Source organism: Geotrypetes seraphini, chromosome 6 (assembly GCF_902459505.1).
Source record: "Geotrypetes seraphini chromosome 6, aGeoSer1.1, whole genome shotgun sequence".
NCBI lineage: Eukaryota > Metazoa > Chordata > Amphibia > Gymnophiona > Dermophiidae > Geotrypetes > Geotrypetes seraphini.
The window spans coordinates 107459413-107484805 of NC_047089.1; positions in this window are offsets into that span (position 1 = coordinate 107459413).

A 25393-nucleotide genomic window follows, 5' to 3' on the forward strand; every position below is an offset into this window, starting at 1 on the left:
TGCTTCTGTGACCACTTCTTGTTCTTACCCGGGCCTTCTGGGAGTTGAAGTTTCTTAACTCCCGGGTTCTTTTGAGCCCTGACTGCAGGCTCTGGAGAGTAGCCTGACACCGACCTGAACTCCCCTTGGAAGTCACTGTCTGGCTCCTCAAGGTTAGTCCCAGGGAAGTCAGTGCTTACATAATCCTCTGGGACAACCTGGTTGGCTCTCCTACATAGGGGTTTACTGATCTTCTTCACTAACCCTGTGCCAAAGCTAGGAAGAGAGCTAAATTTGTCACAATGCCCAGGGCAGAAGTTGGCTGGAAGTTCCTTATATTATTTAAGCCCCATTTTTTATTATTTCAATTTACTATACTGTTCTCCCAGGGGAGCTCAGAATGGTTTACATAAATTTATTTAGGTAGTCAAGCGTTTTCCCTGTCTGTCCAGCTCACAAGCTATCTAATGTAGATGGGGCAATGGGGGGATTGTGTAACTTGCCCAGGGTCACATGGAACAATGTGGGTTTGAACCCACAACTTGAGGGTTCTGAAGCTGTAGCCAGGGCAGGATTAATTCTTTTAGGGCCCCTAGGCACACAAGTACACTGGGCCCCCTAGCCCTGCCCCACCTGTCCCATGCCCATTTTTTTACCTGTTTTCTTATTTACTTCTTTATTTCCACTTGTATTTCTTTTTTCTTTTATTATAAAATTCAAAACAAACAACAAAGATTACCATACAAGTGCCAGTGTACAGTTCTAGTTCTATGCAAGCCCCAAACATCTCTGAACAAATCCTCCTTCCTTCCCTTCCCACTTACTTGCCCAAGTCTTTAACTCAGAACCCTTTCCATAAGTATATAAAAGTGTTCAAATGCATTGTACAGCAGTAATACTATCTGAAAGTTTCAAGTTTCAAGTTTATTGATTTTTAATATACCGACCATCAACGAGTATCTAGCCAGTTTACAATAAAATACTAAAATAGAGTTAAAAATAGTACTTAAAAGTAATGACTATTGAAAGAAAGGAAGGTGAACATTGAGGACATCGACAGGACAGACTTGAGAGTGATGACTGAAGAGAAGGAATGGGGTAAAATTACATTATTAGAGATAAGAAGGGGAGAAAAAAAAAAGAGGGGGTAGAAAGGAAATGGATAGAGAGGGGATAAAAACATTAGGGATGGGATCGCTTCATGAAAGCGGTTGGTGGAATTAAGAAGAAAAATTCAAGAGCAATTGAATTCGTCTTGAAATAAAAACATTTTTAGATTAGTCTTAAATTTGTCAATAGATTTTTCATGACGGATATGGGAGGGTAAAGCATTCCATAGGGTTGGAGCTACCACTGAGAAGTTTGTTTTCCTAGTATAGAATAATTCCTTTATAGAAGGGATGAAGAGAAAGTTCTGATCAGCTGATCTGAGGGTTCGTGATGGACGCAAGGGAATAAGGAGCTTATCGAGAAAAGAGGGTTGGTGAGAAAGTTTAATTTTAAAAACCAGCAAGATGGTTTTATATGTAATGCGATGTGTGATGGGGAGCCAATGGGCTTCTTTCAGAAGAGGTGTGACATGATCGTATTTCCCTAGTTTGTATATTAGTTTTATTGCCGTGTTCTGAATTAACTGTAGAAACATAAGTCTATATTAATAACAAAGTTTGCAACTCCTCTCAACTGCCTCACTCTATGTCATCCAACTTTAACCCATATGTATAAACAACCAAATCTGTAACTCCTCTGGTACGTTCCACTCCATGTATGTTAATTTGTAGCAAAACAACAAGGCAAGCGGTCCACCCAAAAAATCCAACGGAACAAAAGAAGATCAGCAGACAATAAGGAGATTCAAATCAGGTTTATTCAAGGTGCTCCCAGGAACCATGCCTGTTGCATTTAACCAAACAATGCTGGTCAACGCTTTCAGAAAACCATGTCTTTCATGCACACAGGACATAGATACACCCTCACCCAGTATGGAATAAGTAATCACAAACTAAACCCCCCTTTTTTTTTTTTTTTTACAAAAACACGGAAGAGGTTTTTAGCGCTGGCTGGCGGGCTGAATGTTCTGCGCTGTTCTGATGATCATAAGAATTCTATGAGCATCAGAGCAGTGCAGAGCATTCAGTATGCTGGCTTGTGCTACAAACCAAAGGAACAGTATAATAATAATAATAACTTTATTCTTCTATACCGCCATAATCGTGTGACTTCTAGGCGGTTCACATTGAAGAGAGCTGGACAATCAGCGAGTTACAATATGCAGATAATCAGTGAATTACAATATGCAGAATCTTAAAATACAGTGAATTACAATGTACAGTTTATTAAAATTACAACCTTATACGCAAGAGTGGACATATTAGAAGTAATAGAATTGGATTTAGTGTTTGGTATAGTTACTGTTTAGGTGATAAATCTATCAAATAAGGCAGTTTTTAAATCTTTCCTAAAAATGTCATAGGTCAGTCTAGCTCCATTAATGTAGTTGTCTAGCCAAGCTTGCTGTTAGTTTGCTTGGTACATAAAAGTCCTATCCAGAAAGGTTTTATATTTACAGCCGGTAATGCTTGGGTTTGCATATAGATTGCAGTTTCTGGTTAGCCTTATAGGGCTATATAGTACGAAGTGAGCTGGCAGGTAAATAGGAGCTAGTCCCCAAACCAGATTGAAACATATGCAAGAGAACTTGAATATTATTCGTGCCTCCACTGGCAGCCACTGCAGCAGTCTATAGTAGGGGCCAACATGGTCGCTTTTTTCAATCAAGCGGACAACTGTGTTCTGAACAATTATTAGTTTCCTCACTGTTGTTTTAGGTATACCCATATAAACGATATTGCAGTAGTCCAGTGTAGAAAGAACTAATGTCTAAATGATAATGGGTCAAAGTATTTTTTTGATGGTCTTTAATTTCCATAATGCTAAAAAGCACTTTTTTACCACTATATTCATGTGCTTGACCATTGTCAAGTGCGTGTCTAATGTGACTCCTAATATTTTTATTGTTTTAGTAATCGGGTAATCATGATCTTTTAGATGTTGCGTTGTTTTTACAATTTTGTCCGTTGGGCTTGCATGGAAGACTTTTGTTTTTTATGTATTTAGTTTCAGTTTGAAGTTGATTGTCCAATGTTCTATTTCGGTCATAATATGAGAAATGTATCTAAGGTTTCGTTTGTTATGCTGTTCACTGAGATAAAAATGGAAATGTCATCTGCATATATGTAGTAGTTTAAGTTTAACTTTTACAGTAAAGGGCTCATAATCGAAAGAGAAAAACGTCCAAAAACTGGCCTTTCGGCACTTAGATTAACATTTCTCAAAAATATCCAAGCACCGAAAATAAAAACAGGTTTTGTACGTATTTCTAAACGACCTAGGCCTTCATAGTGCCGCTCAATTTCCAACGCTAAATGGGGCATTTCGGGAGGCGTGTCAAGGGCAGGAGTTGGGCGGGATGTGAGCTGGCTTAGACTTAGTTGTATAGCATGTATAACCGAAAATTATACAGCCCAAATCAACAGAACATGGTCTAAGTCACAAAACCCCACCTAAACTCACCAGATAAGCACTTCAAATACATAAGACAGACCCCCACACACTACCTCAGTGATCACCAATCCCCCCACCCCAATAAAAATATTATTCACAACTTTAAATTTCAGCCTCCAGACCATCATCACCTGGCCGCCTGGCATAGGAAAGCCTAGTCGTCCAGCACAGAGGCAGCTTAAGTCATCTTGGGGGTGGGTTAGAGACCCATAGAGAAGAGGACCCATGCCCATAAGCCCCTGTAATCACTGCATTGATACTTAAACATGGGCACTCCCCTATACATCCCCAAAACCCTTTTTTACTGGCATATAAGTGGCTCCTGAAGCCATAAGGGCTATTGGGGTGGCAGATAAGTAGGTCTAGGGGATTCTGGAGGTGGTTTGGGGTCTCACTGTAACCTATAAAGGAGCTGTAGGGAGGAAAAGCCATGGCACCCTTTTTGTGAATTTCACAGCAGTGCCCTGTAAGGTACCTCACTATTTAGGTGGCATTTCTGGGTGTTCAATCCATCACTTTGCAGACCCCTTCCACATCCAACAGGGCTTGTTCTAGGCGTTTTGGACTTGGATGGAAAGTTGGACGGAAATGTGGTATAAAGATGGATGAATTAGCGGCTTGGATGATCAGATCGGCAGGATGTATAATTAGACAATTTTCAAAAGTAAAAAAAAGTTAGACGTATCTTTCGAAAATGTGTCTTAGGCTCTTTTTAACTTTGGACGACTTGAGAGATGGACGTAAACGGACTTAGACATCCCTTTCGATTATGCCCCACTAAGTGTCCTAAGGATGATATGTAGATGTTGAATAGTGTAGGACTTAGGTGATAGTGGTGAACCCTGGGGTTTTTCCAGGAGTTAGAGTATGTCCTGCCACTAACCACTCGGTATGATCTCTTTGTTAGGAAACCCCGAAACCAGTTTCTTACTCTTCCTGTGAGTCCTATTGTGTCTAGGCAGTGTAGCGTTATTTTGTGATCAACAAGATCAAAAGCACTGCTGAAGTCTAGTTGTAAAATCAGAGCACTTGTTCCTTTGCTGAATAGACTGTATAGGTGATTAAAGATTGAGGCTGACTGTCTCAGTGCTAAAACCTTTTCTGAATCTTGATTGGTGTTCACTGAGTATGTTAAATTTCTCTAGATAATGCACTAGTTCCAAGTTGACCAATCCTTCCAGTAGCTTGATAAATAAGGGGATACTTGCTATGGGCCTGTAGTTGGTTTCAGGGCTATTGAGTTTTTCTGATCTTTAGGGTTGGGTGTGATCAGTATGTGTCCCATTTCCTTGTGAAATGTTCCTTTAGTGAGAGTGGTTGTTATCCAGTTAAATAGATCCTTTTAAAAATCTAGTGTAGCTGCTTTCAAGGTCTTGGAAGGACATTTGTCCAGTAGGCAGTTTGATTTAGTATATTTATTGAACAGGGTTAGAAATTGGTGTCAGGTTGGAGGCTCAAAGTAGTTTTCGTGGGATCCAAATTGGAATTCAAAGTCGGATGTGGGTAAAGGTATGGTTGCTCTTACGTCTAAGATCTTATTGTTGAAAAAAGTGGCAAGGGTTTCGGCTGATGGTATATATTCATTATCCTTTAGCAGGATCTGGGTAGTGTCTGTTAATCTGTTTACCAACTTGAACAGTTCTTTGCTATTTATTTTGAGTGTCCCTAATTTTTGTGTGTAATGTTTTGTTCGTTTCTCTCTAATCATACTTTTATAGTTTTTCATTTTTTGTTTCTGGTGTATTTTGTCTTCCTCTTTGTTTGTTTTTTGCCAGATTCTTTTTATTTTTCTCAGTTCCTGTTTAAAAATTAGTAGTTCTGAGTCGAAACATTCATTTAACTCCCTTTCTTTCTTTTTGTATGTTTGGAATGGTGCTATTTGATCTAACACTACTTTGCTAAACTTTCCCCAACTAGTTGGGAAGTCCTGTATTTCCTCAGTTTTGGGTTATAGTTCATAGTGAGCCCAGAATTCAATTGGATTTATAGTTCCTCTTCTGGTGATTGTAGTTGGTTTTGTGTTTTTTCTTTTATATTTTGGTTGGCGTGATTTCTTTTGCCAATATAGATCAAAATTACAGATGTAGTGATCTGACCAGATGCATTTTTCCCAGGCCCCTAAGCAATGTTGGATCTTTGGGTCAGTTTAGGTATAGTTTGGATATAGTTTAGGGGGTGAAGAAACAATGGCGCATATCCCCCAATACTGAACAAAATATAAAGATAGCAGATATAAATTTGAAAAAAGAGAAATAACAAATCACTTTACAAATTAACAAATAAAAATAAAACAAACAATAGAAAAAAAAGATAATACCATTTTATTGGAATAATATATTTTTTAATTAGCTTTCACAGGTCAAAACCTCTTTCCTTAGGTTAGTAAAGTATACTGCTTTTACAGTATCCTGTCCTGACCTGAGGAAGAATTTGGTCTCTGAAAGTTAATTAAAAATGTATAAAAACTAGTACATAAGAACATAAGAAGTTGCCTCTGCTGGGTCAGACCCGAGGTCCATCGTGCTCAGCAGTCCGTACCCGCGGCGGCCCATCAGGCCCATGACATGTAATGTGATCCTTCTCTAATCCCTTTTATCTTTCTATCCATACTCTGTCTAAAACCTATCTCTACCTCTATCTATATCCTTCAATCCCCCTATCATTCAGGAATTTATCCAATCCTTCCTTGAACCCCCGTAGTGTACTCTGTCCTATCACAACCTCCAGAAGCGCATTCCAGGTGTCTACCACCCTCTGTGTAAAAAAGAACTTCCTAGCATTGGTTCTAAAATTGTCCCCTTTCAGCTTCTCTGAGTGCCCCCTTGTGCTTGTGGTTCCCAATAATCTGAAGAATCTGTCCCTTTCCACCCTCTCTATGCCCTTCATGATCTTGAAAGACTCTATCATGTCTCCTCTGAGTCTCCTCTTCTCAAGGGAGAAGAGCCCAGCCTTCCCAACCTGTCTGCGTATGAAAGGTTTTCCATACCTGTAAGAAACATCGGGGTTTATCTCTGACACGGACATTATCATGAAAGAAACTCTACCACAGGGATACAAAATACTTCCACTCTCAAGAAGCTGGAAAAAGGGGGGTGGTCTAGCGATCATCATAAAAGAATCCTTTACCTATAAAAAGATAAACTCCAAATCCTCAGATAACCTAGAAATACTAACTTGCAAGATCACAAATGCACAATTAGAAGAATCACTAATTGCAACATTATTTTATATCCCTCCCAGAAAATGGTCTATCGCTAGAGAAGAATTTTTTGAATTCCTCAAATTAAACACCCTAAAAGGATCGTACAGCCTCCTACTGGGTGACATAAACATACACCTAGAGCAAAAAGGAAAAACCAGAAGTGGCCGAAATCGACACCTTCCTAATGTCGCTCAATTTCCCAATGCCAGATACAGAGATAACACACGAAGGGACATCAACTCGACATAATATCATTCTCTCAAAAGGACACCCCATACCCAAAGATTAAATATAATACAGGGGCCTGGGAAAATGCATCTGGTCAGACCACTATATTGGCAAATTCAACTTACACTGGCAAAGGAAATCGTATAGAAACATAGAAACATAGAAATAGACGGCAGATAAGGGCCCACGGCCCATCTAGTCTGCCCACCTTAATGTCCCTCCCCTACCTTTGCCCTGTGAATAGATCCCATGTGCCGATCCCATTTGGCCTTAAAATCAGGCACGCTGCTGGCCTCAATCACCTGTAGTGGAAGACTATTCCAGCGATCAACCACTCTTTCAGTGAAAAAGAATTTCCTGGTGTCACCTCGTAGTTTCCCGCCCCTGATTTTCAACGGATGCCCTCTTGTTGTCGTGGGACCCTTGAAAAAGAAGATATCTTCCTCCGCCTTGATGCGGCCCGTAAGATACTTGAACGTCTCGATCATGTCCCCCCTCTCTCTGCGCTCCTCGAGCGAGTATAGCTGTAATTTGTCAAGCCGTTTTTCGTATGGTAGATCCTTGAGTCCCGAGACCATCCGGGTGGCCATTCTTTGCACCGACTCCAGTCTCAGCACATCCTTGCGATAATGCGGCCTCCAGAATTGCACACAGTATTCCAGGTGGGGCCTCACCATGGATCTATACAATGGCATAATGACTTCCGCCTTACGACTGACGAAACCCCTTCGTATGCAGCCCATGATTTGTCTTGCCTTGGACGAAGCCTGCTCCACTTGATTGGCAGACTTCATATCCTCACTGACGATTACCCCCAAGTCTCGTTCTGCTACCGTTTTTGCTAGGATCTCTCCATTAAGGGTATAAGACTTGCATGGATTCTGGCTGCCCAGGTGCATAACTTTGCATTTTTTGGCATTGAAGTTGAGTTGCCATGTCCTAGACCATCGCTCCAGTAGGAGTAGGTCGTGCATCATGTTGTCGGGCACTGAATCTTCGTCTGTTGTGCATTTGCCCACTACATTACTCAGTTTGGCGTTATCGGCGAATAATGTTATTTTACCTCGAAGCCCTTCTGCCAAGTCTCTTATAAAGATGTTGAATAGGATTGGGCCCAAGACTGAGCCCTGTGGTACTCCACTAATCACCTCCGTCATTTCGGAGGGGGTGCCGTTCACCACCACCCTTTGGAGCCTACCTCCAAGCCAGCTCCCAACCCATTTTGTCAATGTGTTACCTAATCCTATAGAACTCATCTTGCTCAGTAACCTGCGGTGTGGTACGCTATCGAATGCTTTGCTAAAGTCCAGGTACACGATGTCCAGGGACTCCCCTATATCCAGCTTCCCCGTTACCCAGTCAAAGAAGCTGATCAGGTTGGTATCAACCTAAATACACAAGAGAAAATACAAAAACAATAACCAGTCGCGGTAATATTTATTTATTTATTTATTCAATTTTTTAGCCCGTCCTCCCAAAAGAGCCCAGAACGGGTTACAATGAATATATTGGTGCATTAAAATTATAAGTAAGATAGGTACTTAGAAATTCCCTTACTGTCCCGAAGGCTCACAATCTAACTAAAGTACCAGGAAAAATGATAATTAGAAGAATAATAAAGAAAGAAAATAGAGATAGAGGAGAAAAATAAGAAAATAAACATATTAAGATTACAATGATCTAAAGGAATTTGAAAGGTTAAAAAGAGGGGAGATAAGAATAGATGCAGAGGGAGAACTGTTGAAGCAATAGAATTCTGGGGAAATTTAAATGAAATTTGAATGATAAAATAAAACAAAATAAGTGGTAAAACAATAAGTGAGATTAAAAAATATATCATAAACTAAAAAGAAGTGAAAATAAAATCAAAACAGTCAAAACTGAAGTCCAGCTTGAACGGGCCCCCGAGCCAACCGTTGGTCCGATGGCCGGACTGCAGCCCTCCTCCATCGGCTCTCCCCTGCTGGAATGGGGGAGGAGTGAAGACAGTGTCGGGCCCCCGAGCCTACCGTTGGTCCGATGGCCGGACTGCAGCCCTCCTCCGTCAGCTCTCCCCTACTGGAATGGGGGAGGAGTGAAGACAGTGTCGGGTGCCCTGCTGGAACGGGCCCCCGAGCCGACCGTTGGTCCGATGGCCGGACTGCAGCCCTCCTCCGTCGGCTCTCCCCTGCTAGAATGGGGGAGGAGCGAAGACAGTGTCCGGCCCCCGAGCCTACCGTTGGTCCGATGGCCGGACTGCAGCCCTCCTCCATCGGCTCTCCCCTGCTGGAATGGGGGAGGAGCGAAGACAGTGTCGGGTGCCCTGCTGGAATGGGCCCCCGAGCCGACCGTTGGTCCGATGGCTGGACTGCAGCCCTCCTCCGTCGGCTCTCCCCTGCTGGAATGGGGGAGGAGCGAAGACAGTGTCGGGCCCCCGAGCCTACCGTTGGTCCGATGGCCGGACTGCAGCCCTCCTCCGTCGGCTCTCCGCTGCTGGAATGGAGGAGGAGCGAAGACAGTGTCGGGCCCCCGAGCCTACCGTTGGTCCGATGGCCAGACTGCAGCCCTCCTCCGTCGGCTCTCCCCTGCTGAAATGGGGGAGGAGCGAAGACAGTGTCGGGTGCCCCACTGGAACGGGCCCCTGAGCCAACCGTTGGTCTGATGGCCGGACTGCAGCCCTCCTCCGTCGGCTCTCCCTTACTGGAATGGTGTTAGATGGTGTTACAGGGTTTGGTTTTGGTCTTTTACTTTTCCCATCTGTAGCAAATACAGTATCCAATGTAAGTTGTTTTCTTGAAGCCATCTGAAATCACTTTAGTTAAACTGAAGGGATTAAATAGTTATAAAATCTTTAGTGAGAATGTCCAGGGAGAGGGAGTTCTGCACTCAAACTGCCATCCTCTCCTCGCCTTCAAGTTCCGGAATATAAACCCAACAGAATTCTGGACTCACTACGAACTGCAACCCATAACCGGGGAAATACAGGATTTCCCAAAAAGATGGGGAAAGTTCAGTAAGGAACTACTAGACCAACTGGCACCATACCATACATACAAAAAGAAAGAAAGAGTATTAAATGAATGATTCGATTCAGAACTACTAGCCTGCAAACAGGAACTAAGAAAACTGGAAAGAATCTGGAAAAAAAAAACAATCAAAGAAAAAGACAAGACAAACTGGAAACAAAAAATGAAAATATACAAAATTCTGATCAAAGAAAAATGCACAAAACACTATGCACAGAAAATAGCTACATCAAAAATAAATAGTAAAGAACTGTTCAAACTATTTAAAATGATAACAGACACATCTCGAATCCTGAAAAAGGACAACAAAAGCACTCCATCTGCTCAAATCCTAGCCATTTTCTTCAAAAATAAAATCACCGACCTAAGAACAACAATACCCATGCCCAAAACCAACACAGATTTCTACTTCGGACCCCACGATCAGGAACCCAGAACAGACATGATCTAGGACCACTTCGAATATCCAAACTGGCATCAATTCCTAATTCTATTCAACAAATACACAAAGTCAAACTGCCGTCTAGACGAATGTCCATCAAAAATCATGAAAGTTGCTCCACCAAACTTTAAACTATTTACTTGGCTTTCAAATACCCTTATGAACGGAATACTAAATGAGGACATGGGCAACATACTGATCACACCTATCCCCAAAGATCAGAAAAACGCAATATCCCAGACATCCAATTACAGGCCCATAGCAAACATCCCCCTATTCACTAAGCTTCAAGAAGGACTGGTCAACTTGGAACCAGTGAACTACCTAGACAAATTTGACATCCTTAGTGAGCATCAATCAGGATTCAGAAAAGGATACAGCACGGAAACAGTTATAGCCTCCATCCTTAACCATCTATACAATCTTTTCAGCAAGGGAAAAAGTGCACTGATTTTACAACTTGACCTCAGTAGTGCGTTCAATCTAGTAGTCCACAAAATTATGTTACTATGCTTAGACGCAATGGGACTCTCGGGAAAGGTAAAGAAATGGTTCCAGGAATTCCTAACCAATAGATCATACTGAGTAGCCAGCGAAGGGAACTACTCTAAACAATGGAAAAACCCCTCAGGAGTTCCACAAGGCTCCCCACTATCGCCCACACTATTCAACATCTACATCTCGTCTCTAGGCCACCTATAAAAAAAGTTAAGCCTAAACCATTATATTTATGCAGATGACATAACAAGCAAAACAATTGATAACCTTTTTCACATAATGATCGAAATCGAAAAATGGACAACCAACTTCAAAGTGAAACTAAACACAGAAAAGACAAAAGTCTTCTTGGCAAGCTCCAAAGACAAAATCTCCAGTACAACAATATAATTAAATGGCCACAATTACCAAATCTCCAAAACCATAAAAATACTAGGTATCACACTGGACAAACACCTAACCATGGAGGACCACACGAACCTAGTGATGAAGAAATGTTTTTGTACACTCTGGAAACTAAGGACCATCAAAAAATACATCGACACTACATTCTTTAGACTACTGGTACAGTCTCTGATCCTATCAACACTGGACTACTGCAACATCGTTTATCTAGGTATCCCAAAAATAACAGTACAAAAATTAAGAATAGTGCAAAACACAGCAGTCCGTCTAATCTTCGGACTGAGAAAAAATGACCACATTAGCCCTTACTACAAAAAGTTGCACTGGTTATCAATGGAGGTGTGAATTCTGTTCAAATTTGGCTGTATTTGTTTCAAGCAGGCCTAGGGTCTTGCACCTTCCTACCTACAACCTCACTTCATTTTACACAACCCCACAAGATCAACCATAAACCAAAACATCTTTTCATACCCAAAGATCTCAGGCTGCAAATACAAATCCTTTTTGGACAGAACCTTCAAGTTCCAAGCAGGCAGACAGCAATCCTGGCTGAATAACTACATAAATAAAACCAATCTGACTTACGGCGCATTCCGAAAATCAATTAAAGCCTGTTTGACAAATTCATCTCCTAAACAGAAGCCTCTCCACTCTCAAGGATATATTCCCTATCTTTCACGATGCAATTTAATATCCTCTTTCTATTTCTTATGTAACCCTCATTCTTGCCTCCTATAATTCGCTGATTGTCCAGCCTTCTTCGAATGTAAACCACCTAGAAATCTCTCGACTATGGCGGTATAGAAGAATAAAGTTATTATTATTATTATTTTATTGTGTCATCTAATTTTCTTCCATTTGCATCTTTGCTTTTCTGACTATTCAACCAGCCTCTAGATCAGGGATGTCCAACCTTTTGGCTTCCCTGGGCCGCATTGGATGAAAAGATATTTCTGGGGCCGCACAAACACTAACACTAGCTGATGAGCAATAAAAAGGTTGAGAAGGCCCAAATTTGCACTCACTAACATAGAAGATGTACATATCTAATAATAAACCTTCTCTTCCTGAGTCTTATCTATTTTAGCTTACTGCTCCCCCGTCCTATGCTGAATGACCCATTCAGCTCCAACCATCTCTGTTTAAGGCACCGTCTCAAATTATTTTCTCCTAACATCCCCTCTCCCCCAAGGGTTTTACAGGGAGGAGATAAATAGTTTAAGGGGTCTCATGGGCAGATTTATTACTTCTTTGCAATCCTCTTTGTTTTGGACAAAGCCAATTTTTTTCCTCCACACTAAACTTTGGCCAGAAGCTAGGTGGAGTCTCAATACTTATCATTTGCTTCTTATCTTTCCTCGTAATACCGGACACTCTGTCATTATCACTGCAGGATCCTCTCTAAGGGCTTTTCCAGAGGATTGCTGTCTGGGGAGGTCTCTCACTTCTGCTTTACCCCCCTTTCTGGCCCCTTGAGCCACCCTGCATTCAACAGAAATCTTTTGCTTCGTCCGTCTCTGGCCACGCCCTTCGCAGGACAATGGAAACACAAATAAGGACTCCCTCTCGCTTCGTGCCCCTGGCACGTCTCACAGAAGAAACACAATCCTACTCAACCTTATTCTTTCCCCTTATATATATATACAAATGTACAATGTCTAGTACAAAACACAGCGTGGTAATACACAATTTTTACTTACCTTATACACAAGATACCGTAATATAAAATGCAATAGAAAGAAAAAGAACATGCAAGAACAGCAGAACAGGCAAGGCTGTACAGATTTGAATTATTTAGAGCAGTCCTTCCCAAAAGGACAGGTAATTAGTTAAATCAGTCCTTCCCAAAAGGACAGGTAATCTGTGGGGTTCCCAAAACCACCACAATAAACTCACAAAGGGTCAAAAACCTCAAGAGACTTGCCAAAAGCCTCAATAATCAAATAAGGGTATGGAAGAGGGCAAATATCCACTCCCGGAGCAAGCCCCCAGCTGAAACGAACAGGTCCCAATTTGTAGTTGCCTCTTTCTGCTGTCCTAACTACAGATGCATCCGGGGACAGAAAACACACACACACACACAGATAGCCAAAGAGATGTGTTTTTTATTCAGAAGAACTACACATATTTATAGTCCCCCCTTTTGTACATGCGCAGTCACAAGCTAATAATGGGTGTAGCTTATAGGGAAAGATAAGTTTCATTTCTCATGAAAACAGGGAGGGGGTGGGAAATTCCACAGCCAGTAGTCATAGTTACAGATAACAAAAAGAGACAATGTTTTTGTGATTTCTGCATATCAAAATAAACTTATAAAGAATATACCCTTACAAGTGGGAGCAGCCACAGGCTTCCGCATACCCCTCTGATGAGCAGGGATGCGTGCTCCTGGTTCTCCCATTCACTATTACAGCTACGTGAGCCTCTTCAGAGGTGAGCCTCATCAGAGTGTGGATTCTAAACCAGCTGTCAGCAGCGCATGTGAAGGATCATTTAACAGGGTAAATATTACTGCTTTTTTGGCCTTCCACTTTGAGCTTAGGCTCCTTCAAAATGAACATCTCCCCTGCTGTAGCTAGTAGGGATCCCCAAGCCTCACCAACTGACGGCCACCTCCTCCCCCTCCAACTTCCCAAGTTCTGAAGTTGGCATCAATATTGCAGAGCTGCTGCCTTCCATCCCCACTTGGCTTCCATACATGCATGAAAGCAGAGGCAGCTTGAGGATATTGCCATTGGCTGCAAAGCTTGGAGATTTTGAGTTACCAGACTGGAGGAAGATGTCTTCAGTTCGCAGGGCTTAGGAATCCCCACTAGCTCAAGTATTTATTAATTGCACTCAGGCGGGGAGAAACTTTGGTGCCCATCCACTAAGCTTGGGCTCCAGTCCCTCCCCAAAATCAGCTGTATATGACTATGCCACTGAATACAAAAATAATTGTGATGCACATATCCCAAAGCTAACATATTCCAGTTAATAAATTCAAAATAAAACAATTTTTTCTATCTTGTTGTCTGGATGTTTTGTTTTTCTATCATGGTCCCAGTTTCTCTTTCTGTCTTTTCTCTATCTTCAACTAATTCTCTTTCTAGTGTCTGCTGTCCATTTTTTTTCTCCTCTTCTCTCATTCCGTTTCCTTCTTATGCCTGTCCAACATATTGATTTTTCCTTTTCAGTTTTCTTAACTTTTTCTTTTCTTTTTTGCCTCTGTCCACTCAAATCTTGCCTTTTTTCTCACCCTTCTTCTTTTAAAATGTTGAGCTATCTCTCAATTTTCCATCTTCTCTCAGTCCCTAGCTCTCCCATTTTCCATCTCAATCCTTTCACAGCCTCCTATTCCCTTCTATCTACTCTCCATTACTACATTTCTACCACTGTACTCACTGCTCTCTCATTTATCTTGTCATCTCCCTTTTGACCTCATCCACATGGCTCACCACTTTAAGAATCCCCCTCCCTCTCTCATCTGGTCAGGCTATAACTCCTGTCCCTTTCTTTCCATCTCCTAGCATCTTCTTATCCCAGCTCTCTTCCCTCCTGCCCTCCCATGGGTCCATCTCTGCTCATATATCCCCATGATCCAACATTTTGCTCCCTCTCTTTTCTGGTTTTCTTCTTCCCTCCTCCTTTGATGCTGAACAATGAAATAGAGGAAAAAAAGAGATGCTGCATCTCTCTGTCTTCCATCCACAGGCCTAACATTTCTCCCTCCCTCCCTTCAATCCCAAGATCCAACTTCTCTCCCTTTCTCTTCCCAACTGCCCCATCCCATCTCTCCCCTTGCCTGCCTGCCTCCCTTCTCCAGGTCCACCATTTCTCCCTTTCTCTTCCCAACAGTTCTCCCTTCAAGTATCTCTTTTCCTCTTCTTCTACACTACAACCAAGGTCCAACTTCTCAGACCATTGCCCACCATCTCTCTCTGTGCTCTGTTTCTGGCCCCATAAGCTCTCCCCCCATGCCCAAACTAGCACTTCTTTTAATACAAGTCCAGGAAACTTCCTCGGCCCAGTATGTTCTCCCCCTTCTCTCCGTGCCCATGCATCTCTACTAGAGAGTTGCGCGGGGACAGAAATCCCACCCGTCCCCACCCGTCCTCATGAGGAATCCCTCCATCCCCACCCGTCCCCGCGAGGAATCCCCTCCGTCCCCACCCGTCCCCGCGAGGAATCCCCTCCGTCACCATCCTTCCCTAAAAACTTCAGAAATAGTTATTTTATAGTTTATGTGCCACAGGGATCGGTGCTGGGGCCGTTACTCTTCAACATATTTATAAATGACCTGGAAAAGGAGGCAAAGTGCGAGGTTATAAAATTTGCAGACGATACCAAACTGTGCGGCAGAGTTAGCTCCAGGGAGGAGTGTGAGGACCTGCAAAGGGACATAGACAAGCTGGAAGACTGGGCAAACAAATGGCAAATGAGCTTTAATGTGGAAAAATGCAAGGTTATGCATATAGGGAAAAAGAACCCGTTGTTCAACTACAAATTGGGGGGGGGGGGCATTGTTGGGAGAAAGCAATCTTGAGAGAGACTTGGGTGTGCTGGTGGATGCATCACTGAAGCCATCTGCACAGTGCGCAGCGGCCTCAAAAAAAGCCAACAGGATGCTGGGCATCATAAAAAGGGGCATAACTACCAGGACGCAGGAAGTCATCATGCCACTGTATCGAGCGATGGTGCGTCCGCATCTGGAATACTGCGTTCAATATTGGTCGCCGTACCTCAAGAAAGACATGGAGGTACTTGAGAGAGTCCAAAGGAGAGCAACGAAACTGGTAAGAGGGCTGGAACACTACCCATATGCTGAGAGGTTGGATAGGCTGGGGCTCTTCTCTCTGGAAAAAAGGAGGCTCAGGGGTGATATGATAGAGACCTTCAAAATCATGAGGGGCCTAGAGAGGGTGGATAAGGACAGATTCTTCAGGCTGAAGGGGAAAACAGGTACGAGGGGGCATTCGGAGAAACTGAAGAGAGATAGGTTCAAAACGAATGCAAGGAAGTTTTTTTTCACCCAGAGGGTCGTAGACACTTGGAATGCGCTACCGGAGGAAGTGATCAGGCAGAGTACAGTACAGGGATTCAAACAGAGACTGGATGGATTCCTGAGGGATAAAGGGATCGTGGGATACTGAGAAAGCTAACCAGAAAATAAATGTAGAAACCCAACCAGGTCGTGCAGGTGCAAGACCGGAGGGCTAGGACTTTGATAGGAAGATAGGACTCAATTAGGAAACCAAGGAGGCATGGGGGCCCCTTCTGGTGATTTAGACAGGTCGTGAACTGTTTGGGCCGCCACGGGAGCGGACTGCTGGGCAGGATGGACCTATGGTCTGACCCGGCGGAGGCACTGCTTATGTTCTTATGTTCTTATTTAATTATGCTACTGAATTAAAGGCTCTGGTAGAGACCCATTTACAAATAAGCAAAGAGACTTTATTAATTTGGAAATATTAATTGGGAAGAATACATACTTTGTAAATGGGTTTCTGCCAGAACCTCTAATGTAAATATAAAATATAAATACTCAGCTGATGAGAACCCACAAACTGTCAGCTGAGGACTTCCTTTGCAGTTGGCCGGGGGTCCCTTTTGCCAAGCTTGGCAGGCAGCAGTAGCGTCCCTGAGTCACAGATGCTGGCACCTCAGTGGCTCATGGATGCTGCCAGCGACTGCTGCGCTTGGTGGAGGGGAGTTCTGGCCATCTCTAGAGGAGGTCCTCTGCTGGCGGTGCTTGGGGATCCCCACCAGTCACAGCAAGGGTCAACAAGTACTTCAACACTGTAGAAATAAAACCAGAAATGCATTTCCTTTTCTTTTGAACACAAAACAAAGACATCTGCCATATACATTTCCCAAAGCTAACATATTTTAGTCAATAAATTCCGTTTTTTACCTTCGTTGTCTGGAGACTTATTTTTCCATAAAGTTGGTCCCAGTTTCTTTTTTCCACTTTCCCATCTTCTGTAAATTCTTCTGTTGCTGTCCATTGGTTCCCCCTACCATGGTCCAGCATTTATCTCTTTCTCATCTTTCGTGCCTGCCCACCAGCCCCATGCCCAACATTTCTCCTTCTATCACCCCTCTCCAACACTATGCCACATCTCTCCCTCCATTCCCTTCACCACTGTCCAATATTCCTCCCTCTTGCATCCCTTTCAATCTGTCCCATTGTTCCCTTGCCACATTTCTCACTCTCATCTTTTTCTTCCCTATCACATTCTGTACCTTCCTCCCTACGACCAAAAATTCTCCTCTTTCTTCCATTTGCCGTGTGTGTGCCGTGAGGGAGGTCTGGTGCCCCAGAGTAAGAGCAGGGGTGCCCACACTTTATGGGCTTGCGAGCTACTTTATAATGACTAAGTCAAAATGATCTACCAACAATAAAATTTTAAAAAAACACAAAGCACAATGAAAGGCAGAGAAAATGTTAATTATTCATATTCCGGGTTTTTTCAAAGAGGTCACAGCAGATGACTCTATGCAATGTCACCTCGGTAACAAAATACAAAAATAGACAAATACACCCCCTCCCTTTTTACTAAACCACAATAGTAGGTTTTAGCACAGGGAGTTACGCTGAATGCCTCGCGCTGCTCTCAATGCTCATAGGCTCCCTGCGCTAAAAAACGATATTACGGTTTAGTAAAAGGGAGCCATAGTGCAAAATATAGACAGCAGATATAAATTCTCAAAACCGACACATTTTGATCACTAAATTGAAAATAAAATCATTTTTCCTACCTTTGCTGTTTGGTGATTTCATGAGTCTCTGGTTGCACTTTCTTCTTCTGACTGTGCATCCAATCTTTCTTCCTTTCTTTCAGCCTCCTGTATGTTTCCTCTCCTCCAGACCTCATTCTCTCCCCCAACTTTTTCTTTCTGTCTCCCTGTTCCCCCTTCTTTCTGTCTCCCTGTCTGCCCCCTTTCTTTCTTTCTCCATGCCCTCCCCCAAGCCACTCGGTTTGCTGCCACCACCATCAGGGAATAGCCCCCAAGCTACCGTTGTCCCAAGCTTTCCCTGCAGAAGCGTCGCGCTGACCAGCATTCCGCTCCCTGACGTCAATTCTGACGTAGGAGAGGAAGTTCCGAGCCAACAAGGCATTTCTCCTCATTCCATCCAGCCTGAGCCCCATCTCTCCTTGATCCAGCATTTCCCTTCTGTGTTTGTCAGAATTACCATTCCACCTATTTTCCAGCATCACCCTTCTTTGTGTCCATCTCACCTATATCCCTATCTCACCACTTTTTCAGAATCTTCATTTGTCTCTGTCCTTGTCTTTACCCCATGTTCACCATTTGCCCTTTCAATGTCTTTATCTCCCCCCCACACACTTTTTCAGCATTACTTATACGTCTCTATTTCACCTCCTCTTCATGTCCCCTCTGTATCTCTATCTTTATTCAGTAGGTCCTGCTTACTCTTTCTCTTCTTTGTGTCACTATCTCCATTTTCAGCTTTCCCCCCTTTTCCTTTGTTACTGCACCCGGTAGCCAGAATCTTTCCACCCTCCCTCCACTCCGGCCCAGCCCAGTATGAAATATTTCCTTTTGTTTCCCTCCCCTCTCTCTCTCTCTCTTTTCCTCCCTCACCCACGAGTCCTGCATCTGGCCCTCTACCTTCTACCTGCACCTGGCAACACCCCCCTGCTCCGCGGCTCTCTTCAGCAACTCGTCAGCAGCGGTGATCAAGACAAGCTGCCGACATCGAGGCCTTCCCTCTATGAGTCCCACCTTTGTGGAAAAAGGAAGTTGAAACAAGCGGGACTCGCAGAGGGTAGTCCCTGACGTCAGAAGCTTGTGTCGATCGCTGCTGCTGAGTTGCCGAAGAGAGCCGCGGAGCAGGGGGTGTGGCCGGAAGCAGGTAGAAGGGAGAGGGAGATAGGAAGGCTGTAGAAGCTCCGGAGCATGACACCGACCCCGGCCAGGATGATTTCTTTTTCAGGCAAGCAGCTTACAAGCCGGCGTCGCGGCGGGAAATAGCCATGCTGAGCAGTGAGCTCAGCACGTACACAGATGAATGCCTTGCTTGCTGATTGGTCTGGCGGCACGGCGGGGCGGGGCCGCCAGACCAATCAGCAAGCAAGGTTTTCATCTGTGTACGTGCTGAGCTCACTGCTCAGCATGGCTATTTCCCGCCGTGACGCCGGACTTGTAAGCTGCACGCCTGCATCGCCAGAATTTAGGTAGGCTGTTTTCATCCCCGTGGGAGTCCCGTGGGCCAGGGGGCGTCCCCGTTGGACTCCCGTGGGTCAGGGGGGCATCCCGTGGGAGTCCCGTGGGTCAGGGGGCGTCCCCGTGGGAGTCCCGTGGGCCAGGGGGGAACCCACGGGATCCCCGCGGGACCCGCGGGATCCCCGGGATCCCCGTTCCCGTGCAGACCTCTAATCTCTACCTCACTCCTCTCCCACCACCATGTCCAATAATCCTCTCTCTCTCCCTCCTCTCTCTGCCCAACAGTTCTCCTCTTTTTTTTCATCTCCCCATGTGCACCATCTCTTTCCCTAGACAGACACCCAATTCTCCCTTTCTATTCTCTCCCTTACCTCAGCATCTTTTCCCCGTACTCCCTCCATTCTTCCATCCTATGGATCATGCTCCCCTCCCTCCTTCCCTTCTAAGTTAAAAAAAATACCACATAACTTGTAGAAGTGGATTTTACACAACAGCAGGTTCTTCATGTTTAAGCATGGAATAAATCAGCATTGAGATTTTGCTTCAGAGCAGTACTGTAAAAAGCCCTTGTTTCTGTTGTGTTAATTGTGCACGGCATGGTACAGTGGTACCTCGGTTTATGAGTGCACCGGTTTGCTAGTGTTTTGCAAGACGAGCAAAACATTTGCAAAATCGGTGCCTCGGAAACCGAGCATGGCTCGATTTACGAGCACCCCCCCCCCCCCGCAATCCGGCACCCCCCCCCTGCGATCCGGCACCCCCCTGCCTCGAACCGGCACCCTCCCACCATGATCCGACCCCCCCGACACGATTGGGCACCCCCCTGCCACGATCCGACCCCCCCCCCCCCGACATGATTGGGCACCCCCGACACAATTGGGCACCCCCCGCCGCTTCTTACCCTCATCTGGGCACTCTTGAAGATCGGCCCTCGTCTGCTGGGCCTTGAGCATCTGAGCATGCTCAAGGCCTGCGAGTTCATGTTCTGAACGTGAACGTGAACTCACAGGCCTTGAGCATGCTCAGATGCTTAAGGCCCAGCAGACGAGGAGTCCGATCTTCTAGAGTGCCCAGATGAGGGTAAGAAGCGGCGGGGAGGTGCCCAATTGTGTCGGGGGGATGTCAGATCATGTTGGGGGGTGCCCAATCGTGGCGGGGGGGGTCGGATAGTGGCGGGGGGTGCCCGATCGTGGCGGGGGGGTCGGATCATGGCGGGGGGGCTGGTTCGAGGCAGGGGGGTGCCGGATCACAGGGGGGGTGCTTGATCGCAGGGGGGGCCTTCGAGGGGAGCAATGCCGGTTCTCAGGGGGGGAACGCATAAAGCGAGTTTCCATTATTTCCTATGGGGACACTCACTTTGATAAACGAGCATTTTGGATTACGAGCATGCTCCTGGAACAGATTATACTCGTAATCCAAGGTACTACTGTACTTTGTATTTTTTGGAACCATCATATCTTGTAATCTAATATGTGATAAATATAAAGAAACCAAGCAAATTTGGCTAGTAATGTGGGGAGAGGAGGACACCTCTCACCATAAACTCGGGAGAGAAGAAGATAGAAGAAAAATCTTATTGTGACTGTTTCATTCAATATCCACAAATTTCCATATTTGTGCAGATCACACAGGAAGAGCCAACACCGCACGCGGAGAATTGCAGCAAGGGAGCCGACCATAAAATAAACACTTGCCGGGAGGCAAAGAAGGAAGGGAATGCGAGAAGGCTTTTGAAGCAGCCGTGAATCGCTCACAAGGAGCCAGCCAGAAAACTAAATACCCACTGGAGAGAGTCACAGAAGGAAGGGAGGGAGAAGCTCGGGCCGCACGAAACTCCTTGCTGGGCCGCATGCAGCCTGCGGGCCGCGGGTTGGACACCCCTGCTCTAGATATTTTTGCCTGTCTTTCTCTTTCTGTGATCTACTGTAGTTTATGAAAGCAAATCTCTTTTTCCTTACCTTTTCAGCTACTACTTTTGAGAAGCAAAGCAACCTTTTTCCTCTTACTTTTACTTACAAAATGGTTTGTTGCAATTACAAGCTCCTTCAGTTTTTCAAGAAAAGTCCATAGTCTATTATTGAGACAAAAGGGAAGCCATTGCTTGCCCTGGATCAGTAACAATAGAATGTTGCTACTTTTGGGGGTTTTCCAAGGTACTAGGAGACTTCAACTTCCTGAATTTCCCAATGTGACTATCCAGCCACTCGACTTTGTTAATACCTTATATGATCTTGGCTTTGAACAGACAATCCACCTTACTACTACTACTATTTATTATTTCTGTAGTGCTGAAAGGCGTACACAGCACTGTACATTTTAACATACAATAGACAGTCCCTTCTCAGAAGAGCTTACAATCTAATTTAGACAGGACATTTCAAGGTTGGGGAGGTTATAGTAGCTATAGGTATCTGACAGCAGTGAGGGGTAGTTAAGAGTTGAAAGCAGTTTCAAAAAAGTGGGCCTTTAGCTTGGATTTGAACACTGCCAGGGACGGAGCAGGACGTATTGATTCAGGCAACCTGTTCTAGGCATACGGCACCGCAAGAAAGAAGGGACAGAGTCTGGAGTTGGCGGTGGAAGAGAAAGGCACAGATAAGAGAGGCTTGGCCGATGAGCGGAGATCATGGGAGGAGCATAGGGAGAGATGAGCGAGGAGAGATATCGGGGGGCTTCAGAGCAAACACACTTGTAGATCAGCAAGAGGAGTTTAAACTGAATTCGGAAATGGACAGGGAGCCAATGAAGCAACTTGAGAGGGGTAATGTGAGAATAGCGGCTCTCATATGAGTCACGCAGCAGCATTTTGAACAGAATAAAGAGGTGAGAGACAGGTGCGCGGGAGGCCTGAGAGTACGTTGCAGTAGTCTAAGCACGAGGTGATGAGAGTGTGGACAAGGATTTTGGTCATATGATCAGAGAGAAGAGGATGGATTTTGGCAATGTTATAGAGGAGGAAGTGACAAGATTTGATGGTCTGTTGGATCTGAGCAACATGAAAGACCTTATCTTCATTATGAATGATTCACCTACTCACTACCACAACAAAGAAACTATAACTTTGGTCAGACCACTATCTCATCACCATCAACAGCAACATAGTCCAAGGGAAAAATATCCAACAACCTCACATCACTACCAAACCCATCCTGGATCCCTCTTCAGTGGACCTACCCACCTTAAAGACCGGACTCATCAAACTAGCAGATTAACTCAACAAACATCTAGGAACATCTGGAAGGAGTAGAAATGCAGTGGGCAAAACTGAAAGGAGTTATTGTACATAAGAACATAAGAATTGCCGCTGCTAGGTCAGACCAGTGGTCCATCATGTCCAGCAGTCCGCTCACGCGGCAGCCCCCAGGTCAAAGACCAGTGCTCTAAATAAATCCAGCTTCACCTGTATATATTCCAGTTTAGCAGGAACTTGTCCAACTTTGTCTTGAATTCCTGGAGAGTGTTTTCCCCTATAACAGGCTCTGGAAAAGCATTCCAGTTTTCTACCACTCTCTGGGTGAAGAAGAACTTCCTTACGTTTGTACGGAATCTTTCAACTTTAGAGTGTGGCCTTTCGTTCTCCCTACCTTGGAGAGGGTGAACAATCTGTCTTTATCTACTAAGTCTATTCCCTTAATGTTTCATTCATGTCCCCTCTCAGTCTCATCTTTTCAAGGGAGAAGAAGCCCAGTTTCTCCTTTCTCTCACTGTATGGCAACTCCTCTAGCCCCTTAAGCATTTTTTTTTTCCAATATCTTTATTAACAATTGCAATGGAACAAACAACCACGAGCAGGACAGCTGGAACAGAGCCATCGGTAACAGTCGGTAACAGTATAAAAGAGAATGCCAACAAGAGATACACAATACAAAAGGCCCCCATGGGTGGATGCCCATCACAATTGACATTTTGAGATAATACCCCTCCCCAAACAAACACACACCTGCCAGCCCCAAGCCCACACCACAAACCATAACAGCCACACCACTCTCAATCTGCCCAACAACCCGAAGACACCCTCCCTCGCACACACCCCCACACCCCCACAGATGCAGCTACTCCAGGAAACAAAGCGAGAAGACAGAAGGTAAAAGAAGGAAAAAAAAAGAAAAAAGAACAAGAACAAGAACAACAGCCCCCCCAAGAAAAGGAAAGGGAGAAAGAAAGAAAGAAGTCAAGGGGAGGAGGTCACGTCCTCTGCATCCAAGCTGGAACAGCCTTTCAACACCCGCTGCCACAAATCTCGGTAGCAACGATGATTCAGATTCCCAGACTGAGGAACACGCTGAAGTTCATACCGCCCCACTTCAGCCAACCGAGCCCGCCAGAGCAGGAAAAAAACCACAGAATCGCCCACTCAATGCTTTAACAGGAGCTTTTTCACCACCAAGACAGCCATGTAAAGAACCCTGCACTGAGGGAGCGTAAGCCCCCCTCAATTAATTCACGCTGATCACCCAAAAGCAAAAAAGCCATAGGACCAGGGCACAGCTCGTTGTAGAACGCTCTCTAGAAAAGGGAGAGCGTGTAACCATATGGCAGCAGAAGGGCATTCCAAAAAATGGTGAGTAAGGGAGCCTACAAAATGATTGCATTTGATACAGACTGCATCCTCCCACAGCCCCATACGAGCTCCCTGGGCTCTAGAAATATATGCCTGGTGGAGGATTTTAAACTGCATTTCCCTATAATCCGTGGATCCCCCCAAGGCACACAGCGGCAAAGAGATCAAGGAAGGCCTTACGATCCAGAAGAGTGCCAAGCTCTGATTGCCACTGTGAAGCCAGGCGATCAAAAGATCCCAGGGCCGACGCGTTCTTCAGAATCCGATACCAAGTAGCTAATGTGTTAGAAGCAGGAGAGACCTGAAAAAATTGGACATCCAAGGGACTACAGAGCCAAGCCTCCCCCCATCGCCGGTCTAAAGACAAGTAATAATGCTGAGCCTGGAGGTAAGCCCAGAAGTGAGTCTGAGAGAGGTGCCAGTGAGTCTGCAGCTGGGCAAAAGAAGGAAAAGGACCCCCCCACCGCAAGGATATCCTGAAGAGTTCTACCCCCTCTCTGCTCCCACTGCCGAAACCAAGCATGGCCCACCCCCCGGGAGAAAGTCAACATTGCCATACAACTGCAGCAAAAGGGAGGCCGCCAGAGTTTTCCCCTGCCGCCGCCGCCACCATCGCCACGCACGCCGCAAGGGTAAAAGATACGCAAACTTGGCCCCACCACCCGGTATAGCTGACAACGGGGCATGCAGAAGCGACAGGACGGAGTGTGGGGCACACCAGGACTCTACCCAATCCTGGGAAGAGAATCTATAACAGCCCGACCAACCTTCATGGATAAAGCGAAACAGAGCGGCGACAGTATAATATCGAAGATCGGGAAGATTCAGACCACTCCTATATTTATCCAAAGCTAAGGTAGCGTAACTGATTCGGGCTCACTTATGACGCCAAATGAACGTGGTGATAATCGAACGAAACAAACACACCTCTTTATCAGTAACCCAAATGGGCACAGCCTGCAACGGATACAGAATCTTGGGGAGAAGTACCATCTTAGTCAAGGCCACCCGCCCCCAAACACCCAACGGAAGATCCCTCCATTTATCACATAATTGCCGAATCGCCACCAGATGACGGGTCACATTAGAGCGGTACAGAAGCTTGAGGTCCAGACTTAAATAAACACCAAGATAACGCATCGGCCCCCTCACCGGTGGTATCTCGAGACTCGCGTGCCAGGGCTCCACAGTAGGAGACCGCAAGGGAAGAAGTTCAGATTTATCACAGTTAACGCGCAGGCCAGAAAGATCCCCAAAGGAATGGACCAGAGCAAGGGCCCGCCCAAATCTCGTCGGGGTTGATCCAGATAAAGGAGAATATCATCAGCAAAAAGATT